Source organism: Oncorhynchus gorbuscha, linkage group LG15 (genome assembly GCF_021184085.1).
Source record: "Oncorhynchus gorbuscha isolate QuinsamMale2020 ecotype Even-year linkage group LG15, OgorEven_v1.0, whole genome shotgun sequence".
Taxonomy (NCBI): Eukaryota; Metazoa; Chordata; class Actinopteri; order Salmoniformes; family Salmonidae; genus Oncorhynchus; species Oncorhynchus gorbuscha.
The window spans coordinates 74,843,360-74,854,425 of record NC_060187.1 but is presented as its reverse complement, the minus strand read 5'-3'; the positions used below and the strand labels follow the sequence as shown (position 1 = coordinate 74,854,425).

At 42.4% G+C, this 11,066-nt stretch overlaps 1 long non-coding RNA gene across 1 annotated transcript; it reads left to right on the top strand.

The window, feature by feature from the left end:
• Positions 1–4,330: 4,330 nt before the first annotated feature.
• Positions 4,331–10,579, top strand: LOC123998026. Its single transcript, XR_006832215.1, has 6 exons — positions 4,331–4,574; positions 4,705–4,973; positions 5,291–5,377; positions 5,501–5,576; positions 5,706–5,760; positions 10,527–10,579. It is a non-coding gene; the product is annotated as an uncharacterized LOC123998026 (long non-coding RNA).
• Positions 10,580–11,066: the final 487 nt, after the last annotated feature.

The following is an 11,066-nucleotide window of genomic DNA, read 5'->3' as shown; positions in this document are numbered from 1 at the left end:
CTGCAACCTCATCCATATCTCAATGTGTATTCGGTAGGTCAAGAATGTCTCAAAAACCTGAGAATAAATCCAACCAGGAAGTGGGAAATCTGAGGTTGGTCGATTTTCAACTCAGCCCCTATTGAAGATACAGTGGGATATTGGTCATCTTGCACTTCCCAAGGCTTCCACTAGATGTCATCCGTCTTTAGAAACTTGTTTGAGGCTTCTACTGTGAAGTGGGGCCGAATGAGAGGGGAGTGAGTCAGAGGTCTGCCAGCAGTCAAGAGCTGGTCACGTGCATTCACATGAGAGGTAGCTCCCGTTCCATTTGCTTTTCTTTAGACAAAGGAATTTTCCGGTTGGAATATTATTGAAGTTTTATGTTAAAAACATCCTAAAGATTGATTCTATACATCGTTTGACATGTTTCTATGGACTGTAACAGAACGTTTTGACATTTTGTCTGCAACTTCTGAACACGCTTCGTGAGTTTTGATTGGTTTACCAAACACGCTAACAAAAGTAGCTATTTGGACATAAATGGACATTATTGCACAAATCAAACATTTATTGCGGAACTGGGATTCCTGGGAGTGCATTCTGATGAAGATCATCAAAGGTAAGTGAATATTTATAATGTAATTTCTTACTTCTGTTGACTGCACAATATGGCGGATATCTTTTCGGCTTATTGGTTCTCTGAGCGCCGTACTCAGATTGCATTAACTTCTTCGATATAAGGGGTGCTCTTTTAATTTTTGGATGAAAAACGTTCCCATTTTAAACAAGATATTTTGTCACGAAATGATGCTCGACTATGCATATAATTGACAGCTTTGGAAAGAAAACACTCTGACGTTTCCAAAACTGCAAAGATACTGTCTGTGAGTGCCACAGAACTGATGTTACAGGTGAAACCCAGATTAAAATCCAATCAGGAAGTACCACATTTTTTAAAACCGCCTCATTCCAATGACTCCTTATATGGCTGTGGAGGAGCTAGGAGTCAGCTTACCTTTTCCATGTTTTCCCCAAGGTGTCTGCAGCATTGTGACGTATTTGTAGGCATATCATTGGAAGATTGACCATAAGAGACTACATCTACCAGGTGGTCGCTTGGTGTCTTCCATCGCAATTATTGCGTAATCTCCAGCTGCAGTATTTTTCCGTTTGCCTTTGATGAGAAACCGACTGCCAGGAATGATTTTTCATCGAATAGTATTATGAAAAACACCTTGAGGGTTGATTCTAAACAACGTTTGCCATGTTTCTGTCGATATTATGGAGCTAATTTGGAGTATTTTCCACCATTTTCATGACTGCAATTTCCGGGCGATTTCTCAGCCAAACGTAAAGAACAAACGGAGCTATTTCGCCTACAGAAATAATATTTTTGGAAAAAGGGACATTTGCCATCTAACTGGGAGTCTCGTGAGTGAAAACATCCGAAGCTCAAAAAAGGTAAACAATTTAATTTCATTGCTTTTCTGATTTCCGTGACCAAGTTACCTGCTGCTAGCTGGACAAAATGCTATGCTATCGATAAATTTACACAAATGCTTGTCTAGCTTTGGCTGTAAAGCATATTTTGAAAATCTGAGATAACAGGGTGATTAAAAAAGGCTAAGCTGTGTCTCAATATATTTAACTTGTGATTTTCATGAATAGGAATATTTTCTTGTAATATTTAGGTCTGTTGCGTTATGCTAATTAGTGTCAGATGATGACAACGGTCCCGTTCACAGGATGGGATGTCACTAGAGGTTAAGGCTAGGGGACAGTATCCTGAATTCCGGATGACTAACGTGCCAAAAGTAAACTGCCAGTTACTTAGGCCCAGAAGCTAGGATATGCATATAATTGGTAGCATTGGATAAAAAAAACACTCTGAAATTTCTAAAACTGTTAAAATAATGTCTGTGAGTATAACACAACTGATATGGCAGGTATCTCCCGAGGAGAATCCATCCAGAAACTTTTTTTTTGAGGCCCCAGGCAATTTCAATGCAAGCCTATTGGATATTCAAAATAATTCCTCCCAGATAGCAGTTCCTATGGCTTCCACTAGATGTCTACTGTCTTTAGAAAGGGTTTTGTTTTTTGTTTTTTGAAAAACCAACAAGTAGTTGTAGTTTTTCCAAGGTGTCTCTCATTAGAAAAGTAGTCTTGTTGCGCGTGTGAATGAGGTGCATGCTCTTCGTTATTTATCTTCACTATTGAACATACTATACTTCGTCTAAAATTTGATCATTTATTTAGATATTAGAGTACCAGAGGATTAATTAGAAACATCGTTTGACTTGTTTGGACAAACTTCACTGGTAACTTTTTGGATAGGTTTGTATGCATTTTCAAAGAGTGGATTACTGAATCAAGCGCTCATTTTTGGGATTTAAGGAAGGACTTTATCGAACAAAACATCCATTTGTTGTGTAGCTGGGACCCTTGGGATTGCTAACAGAGGAAGATCTTCAGAGGCATGTGATTTATTTTATTGCTATTTCTGATTTTTGTGACACCTCTGGTGGTTTGAAAAATGTTTTTAATACTGGTGTGTGCGGGGTGCTGTCCTCAGACAATCGCATCCTATGCTTTTTCCGTAAAGCCAATAGTAAATCGGACAAAGCGGTTTAATTACCAAGATTCTAAGCTAAAGAATGATGTATGACACTTGTATTTTCATGAATGTTTAATATGACTATTTTTGTATTTTGAATTTCGCGCTCTGCAATTTCACAGGATGTTGTTGTGCTGGGACACTAGCGGGACACCTGGCCCAAAGAGGTTTTAACATCATAAAGGATATTATTTGTACGTTAATAAATAAATATTAAATTTGTTTATGGCCAGATAAGACGTTGATGCTGTACGTTTCAATTGGTATTAGTGCATTTGTGGTGGTAATAATACTAATTCCCATGTCAGCCTGTTGACCAAGAAGGGGTAGGGTTGCTCTTGTATTTATTTGTGGAGGGAGTTACATACAGTTGAAGTCAGAAGTTTACATACACCTTAGCTAAATACATTTAATACATTTTCACAATTCTTGACATTTAATCCTAGTAAAAATTCCCTGTCTTAGGTCAGTTAGGATCACCACTTTATTTTAAGAATGTAAAATGTCAGAATAATAGTAGAGAGAAGGATTTATTTAATCTTTTATCACATTCCCAGTGGGTCAGAAGTTTACATACACTCAATTAGTGTGTAGCATTGCCTTTAAATGTTTAACTTGGGTCAAACGTTTCAGGTCGCCTTCCACAAGCTTCCCACAATAAGTTGGGTGAATGTTGGCCCATTCTTCCTGACAGAGCTGGTGTAACTGAGTCAGATTTGTAGGCCTCCTAGCTCGCACATGCTTTTTAAGTTCTGCCCACACATTTTCTATATGATTGAGGTCAGAACGTTGTGACGGCCACCCCAATACCTTGACTTTGTTGTCCTTAAGCCATTTTGCCACAACTTTGGAAGTATGCTTGGGGTCATTGTCCATTTGGAAGACCCATTTGCGACCAAGCTTTAAAACTTGTTGACGCTACCCATCCCGGTAGAGGGATAATTGTCATCAGCAACCGCTGAATAGCATAGTGCCACAGTCAAATAATATTACTAACAAATATTCATATTCATGAAATCACAAGTGTAATATTGCAAAACACAGTTTTGCCTTTTGTTAATCCACCTGTCATCTCAGATTTAGAAATTATGCTTTACAGCGAAAGCAATCCAAGCGTTTGTGTAAGTTTATCGATAGCATAGCATAACATTATGTACACTAAGCAATAAGTAGCTAGGTCACGACAACAGAAAAGCAATCAAAAAAATGGTTTACCTTTGATGATCTTCGGATGTTTTCACTCACGAGACTCCCAGTTACACAACAAATGTTCCTTTTGCCTCCTGCTCTGTGTCTCACTCCTGTCCATCTGATTCCCCTCTCCTCACCTGGAGCCACTCCGGAATACCCAGTGTCCAATCACAGCAGCTGACCAACGGACAGTGGGAAGTGACGTCATCCCTGACCTTTACCCCCAGCAGCACTGATCACAACCAGTCTCTGGTCTGCACAGCAGCATACAGGGGGGGGAGACAACGAAAACGTTGAAAACTCTCAATGTCAAATGTAAGTGGACCACACCTGTGTGTTAACATTGTTTAGTAAATTACACTTTCTCTTCTGTGAAAACTGAATAGATCTGTGCATATGACAAAAGTGAAACTAGAAACAAAACTTTTTTGAAAAATCTAAATAAATTGAAAGCATGTAATTGATCCACTGAATCTGTCCTAAGATGTTCATTACATAGTAATATCATTCTTACTAATGATGTTATTCATAGATGCCCCAGTGGATGTGAAGGTTAAGGGAGTGTCCAGTGTGAAGGAGGGGGACTCTGTAGAGCTGAGATGCTCCAGTGACAGTAACCCTACTGCCCACTGCTACCGTTGGCACAACAGCAGAGGACCTCTGCCCACCACTGGACCCACATTCACACTGGAGAATGTGACCAGACTCACTGAAGCCCTCTACTGCACTGCCATCAACACAGAGGGACAAGGCCAATCCAGCCCACTGAAGCTCAACGTAGACTGTAAGTATATGCAGTCATTTTGTTCATAAGGAACATGTCATGTCTGTGCAGATATAATGAAGAAAGTTATCTTCAGGATGTAGCACTACATGTTCAGTTAAAACCAAACTGTTCATCATTCTCATCCCAGATCCCCCTGAGATCAAAGTCGGCTCTGCCTGCACTTCAGACATCTCCATGGTAACCTGTCTGTGCATTGTGAATTTGGGTCCCCCGGCACCGTGGAGTGGTCTCTTCCAGCCGAACCCCTGCCCACCCTGCCCAGTACCAGACGTGAAAGGCATGGATCAGTTACCATGGTGACCCTACAGAGGGCACTAGGCTTCTCAGAGACCATCCACTGCCATGCCAGCAACACCCAGGGCAATGCCACCTTGTCATTCACTGTGTCCACAAATGGTAAGGGAACCAGTTGGGGAAGTGTATCATAAATAAAGTATTACATACTATATTAAAGGATTTATAAAGGATATTATTTGTACATTAATAAATCATATTTATTTGTTTTTGGACAGATAAGATGTTGATGCTGTACGTTTCAATTGGTATTGCTGCATTAGTGGTGGTAGTAATACTAGTTCCCATGTCAGGTTGCCGATTGAACAAGATGGGGTAGATTACTCTTGTATTTCTTTCTGGAGGGAGCTACGCAGATTTGTATTTGTTTTTAGTAGTTTTGTTCTGTTTGTATAAATTGGCATTATTTTTCTCATCAGTGGGAGGAGTCATAGTGACCAGCCAGTAGCCAGTATACAGGACATGGATGCAGCCAAGTGTGCTTCCTCAGATCCCTCAACATCAAGGTATTTTTCTACAGGCTGTTTAGTCTGTGATCATAATGTATACATCCTGATGAGTTGTTAAAGCCCATTAGCCTACATTCACTCTTGTAGTGTCTTATCAATGAACTCTAACTCTATCCACAGGAAAGAGCAGAAAGACACCAGCAGTGAAATCCTCACAAACTACTACACCAACAATCACCTATATGGCAACATGGAGGTATGTACTGTGGTTCTACTGCAGACATTTACTGCTGTAGAGATCTGAGAAAATGTTGCTCTAAATAAGAGTTTTTTTTTTCAACAATAGAGGTGTTGTTGATGATATCTCTGATCTGGTTTCCTGTAGGCTGAAGAGGATGGCGACCCATTCGAGTGTGATGGTGAAGATGATTCAGTCTATGGTAATGTGTGAACACAACAGGAAGCATGTGGAAGTCAGCTGGTTCAGAGCCAATGGTCCGGTCACAACTTGCAGACTTGTTTTTGAGTTGCTGTGCGTTTTGTTGCCAACCTATTTTGCTACCTGACAACTTTACGGTTTTTACTTTTTAATTACCGGACGCTTTATCTGGACACGATTCGTCAGGACCTCCAACAGCTGAAGCTAAGTAGTAACATTAACATGATGCCTTCTAATTGCAGTCGCTGTACTCGCCTTTAGGCGAGGATAGCTTTGCTACAAGCCCAGCTTCAGACGCAATCGTTAGGCAAGGGTAATTTCAGTGTAGGAAAGGATGAAACAGCGTCTGTGCCACCAGTAAGTACAGATAGTAGTATAAATCCCCTGGCACAGTCCCCGCAGCCGGAGAACTTTCTCACGGTTTCTGGAAAGAAATGCTGTAGGAACGCTCAACCGGTGTCGCTCATTCAGCCGACAGAAACTTTCAACCGGTTTTCCCCATTAAGGAGTGGTCGGAGTCAGAGGCCGAGTCTTCTCTGGTCTCTACTCCTCCCGTTACGGGGTCTGAGACGCCGAAGCTTCCCACCATTAGCTCTGACAAATTGAAAACTCTAGTCATTGGTGACTCCATTACCCGCAGTATTAGACTTAAAACGAATCATCCAGCGATCATACACTGTTTACCAGGGGGCAGGGCTACCGACGTTAAGGCTAATCTGAAGATGGTGCTGGCTAAAGCTAAAACTGGCGAGTGTAGAGAGTATAGAGATATTGTTATCCACGTCGGCACCAACGATGTTAGGATGAAACAGTCAGAGATCACCAAGCGCAACATAGCTTCTGCGTGTAAATCAGCTAGAAAGATGTGTCGGCATCGAGTAATTGTCTCTGGCCCCCTCCCAGTTAGGGGGAGTGATGAGCTCTACAGCAAAGTCTCACAACTCAATCGCTGGTTGAAAACTGTTTTCTGCCCATCCCAAAAGTTAGAATTTGTAAATAATTGGCCCTCTTTCTGGGACCCACAAACAGGACCAAGCCTGACCTGCTGAGGAGTGACGGACTCCATCCTAGCTGGAGGGGTGCTCTCATCTTATCTACCAACATAGACAGGGCTCTAACTCCTCTAGCTCCACAATGAAATAGGGTGCAGGCCAGGCAGCAGGCTGTTAGCCAGCCTGCCAGCATAGTGGAGTCTGCCACTAGCACAGTCAGTGTAGTCAGCTCAGCTATCACCATTAAGACCGTTTCTGTGCCTCGACCTAGGTTGGGCAAAACTAAACATGGCGGTGTTCGCCTTAGTAATCTCACTAGGATAAAGACCACCTCCATTCCTGTCATTATTGAAAGAGATCATGATACCTCACATCTCAAAATAGGGCTACTTAATGTTAGATCCCTTACTTCAAAGGCAATTATAGTCAATGAACTAATCACTGATCATAATTTTGATGTGATTGGCCTGGCTGAAATATGGCTTAAGCCTGATGAATTTACTGTGTTAAATGAGGCCTCACCTCCTGGCTACACTAGTGGCCATATCCCCCGTGCATCCCGCAAAGGCGGAGGTGTTGCTAACATTTATGATAGCAAATTTCAATTTACAAAAAAAATGACGTTTTCGTCTTTTGAGCTTCTAGTCATGAAATCTATGCAGCCTACTCAATCACTTTTTATAGCTACTGTTTACAGGCCTCCTGGGCCATATACAGCGTTCCTCACTGAGTTCCCTGAATTCCTATCGGACCTTGTAGTCATAGCAGATAATATTCTAATCTTTGGTGACTTTAATATTCACATGGAAAAGTCCACAGACCCACTCCAAAAGGCTTTCGGAGCCATCATTGACTCAGTGGGTTTTGTCCAACATGTCTCTGGACCCACTCACTGTCACAGTCATACGCTGGACCTAGTTTTGTCCCATGGAATAAATGTTGGGGATCTTAATGTTTTTCCTCATAATCCTGGACTATCGGACCACTATTTTATTACGTTTGCAATTGCAACAAATAATCTGCTCAGACCCCAACCAAGGAACATCAAAAGCCGTGCTATAAATTCACAGACAACACAAAGATTCCTTGATGTCCTTCCAGATTCCCTCTGTCTACCCAAGGATGCCAGAGGACAAAAATCAGTTAACCACCTAACTGAGGAACTCAATTTAACCTTGCGCAATACCCTGAATGCAGTTGCACCACTAAAAACTTAAAATAAAATCTCATAAGAAACTAGCTCCCTGGTACACAGAAAATACCCGAGCTCTGAAGCAAGCTTCCAGAAAATTGGAACGGAAATGGCGCCACACAACTGGAAGTCTTCCGACTAGTTTGGAAAGACAGTACCGTGCAGTACCGAAGAGCCCTTACTGCTGCTCGATCATCCTATTTTTCTAACTTAATTGAGGAAAATAAGAACAATCCGAAATTCCTTTTTGATACTGTCGCAAAGCTAACTAAAAAGCAGCATTCACCAAGAGAGGATGACTTTCACTTTAGCAGTGATAAATTCATGAACTTCTTTGAGGAAAAGATAATGATTATTAGAAAGCAAATTACGGACTCCTCTTTAAATCTGCGTATTCCTTCAAAGCTCAGTTGTCCTGAGTCTGCACAACTCTCCCAGGACCTAGGATCAAGAGAGACGCTCAAGTGTTTTAGTACTATATCTCTTGACACAATGATGAAAATAATCATGGCCTCTAAACCTTCAAGCTGCATACTGGACCCTATTCCAACTAAACTACTGAAAGAGCTGCTTCCTGTGCTTGGCCCTCCTATGTTGAACATAATAAACGGCTCTCTATCCACCGGATGTGTACCAAACTCACTAAAAGTGGCAGTAATAAAGCCTCTCTTGAAAAAGCCAAACCTTGACCCAGAAAATATAAAAAACTATCGGCCTATATCGAATCTTCCATTCCTCTCAAAAATTTTAGAAAAGGCTGTTGCGCAGCAACTTACTTCCTTCCTGAAGACAAAACAATGTATACGAAATGCTTCAGTCTGGTTTTAGACCCCATCATAGCACTGAGACGGCACTTGTGAAGGTGGTAAATTACATTTTAATGGCATCGGACCGAGGCTCTGCATCTGTCCTCGTGCTCCTAGACCTTAGTGCTGCTTTTGATACCATCGATCACCACATTATTTTGGAGAGATTGGAAACCCAAATTGGTCTACACGGACAAGTTCTGGCCTGGTTTAGATCTTATCTGTCGGAAAGATATCAGTTTGTCTCTGTGAATGTTTTGTCCTCTGACAAATCAACTGTAAATTTCGGTGTTCCTCAAGGTTCCGTTTTAGGACCACTTGTTTTCACTATATATTTGACCTGTTGGATGTTATTCGAAAACATAATGTTAACTTTCACTGCTATACAGATGACACACAGCTGTACATTTCAATGAAACATGGTGACGCCCCAAAATTGCCCTTGCTAGAACCATGTGTTTCAGACATAAGGAAGTGGATGGCTGCAAACTTTCTACTTTTAAACTCGGACAAAACAGAGACGCTTGTTCTAGGTCCCAAGAAACAAAGAGATCTTCTGTTGAATCTGACAATTAATCTTAATGGTTGTACAGTCGTCTCAAATAAAACTGTGAAGGACCTCGGCGTTACTCTGGACCCTGATCTCTCTTTTGAAGAACATATCAAGAACATTTCAAGGACAGCTTTTTCCATCTACGTAACATTGCAAAAATCAGAAACTTTCTGTCCAGAAATGATGCAGAAAAATTAATCCATGCTTTTGTCACTTCTAGGTTAGACTACTGCAATGCTCTACTTTCCGGCTACCCGGACAAAGCACTAAATAAACTTCAGTTGGTGCTAAATACGGCTGCTAGAATCCTGACTAGAACCCAAAAATTTGATCATATTACTCCAGTGCTAGCCTCTCTACACTGGCTTCCTGTCAAAGCAAGGGCTGATTTCAAGGTTTTACTGACCTATCTCTCTGATTTGGTCCTGCCGTACATACCTACACGTACGCTACGGTCACAAGATGCAGGCCTCCTAATTGTCCCTAGAATTTCTAAGCAAACAGCTGGAGGCAGGGCTTTCTCCTATAGAGCTCCATTTTTATGGAACAGTCTGCCTACCCATGTCAGAGACGCAAACTCGGTCTCAATCTTTAAGTCTTTACTGAAGACTCATCTCTTCAGGGGGTCATATGATTGAGTGTAGTCTGGCCCAGGAGTGGTAAGGTGAACGGAAAGGCTCTGGAGCAACGAACCGCCCTTGCTGTCTCTGCCTGGCCGGTTCCCCTCTTTCCACTGGGATTCTCTGCCTCTAACCCTATTACAGGGGCTGAGTCACTGGCTTACTTGGGGCTCTCTCATGCCGTCCCTGGAAGGGGTGCGTCACCTGAGTGGGTTGATTCACTGATGTGGTCATCCTGTCTGGGTTGGCGCCCCCACTTGGGTTGTGCCATGGCGGAGATCTTTGTGGGCTATACTCAGCCTTGTCTCAGGATGGTAAGTTGGTGGTTGAAGATGTCCCTCTAGTGGTGTGGGGGCTGTGCTTTGGCAAAGTGGGTGGGATTATATCCTTCCTGTTTGGCCCTGTCCGGGGGTGTCCTCGGATGGGGCCACAGTGTCTCCTGACCCCTCCTGGTCTCAGCCTCCAGTATTTATGCTGCAGTAGTTTATGTGTCGGGGGGCTAGGGTCAGTTTGTTATATCTGGAGTACTTCTCCTGTCTTATCCGGTGTCCTGTGTGAATTTAAGTATGCTCTCTCTAATTCTCTCTTTCTTTCTCTCTCTCAGAGGACCTGAGCCCTAGGACCATGCCTCAGGACTACCTGGCATGATGACTCCTTGCTGTCCCCAGTCCACCTGGCCGTGCTGCTGCTCCAGTTTCAACTGTTCTGCCTGCGGCTATGGAATCCTGACCTGTTCACCGGACGTGCTACATGTCCCAGACCTGCTGTTTTCAACTCTCTAGAGACAGCAGGAGTGGTAGAGATACTCTTAATGATCGGCTATGAAAAGCCAACTGACATTTACTCCTGAGGTGCTGACTTGCTGCATCCTCGACAACTACTGTGAACATCTTGGCCATGTTCTGTTATAATTTCCACCCGGCACAGCCAGAAGAGGACTGGCCACCCCTCATAGCCTGGTTTCTCTCTAGGTTTATTCCTAGGTTTTGGCCTTTCTAGGGAGTTTTTCCTAGCCACCGGGCTTCTACACCTGCATTGTTTGCTGTTTGGGGTTTTAGGCTGGGTTTCTGTACAGCACTTTGAGATATCCGCTGATGTACGAAGGGCTATATAAATACATTTTATTTGATTTAAATTTTATGTA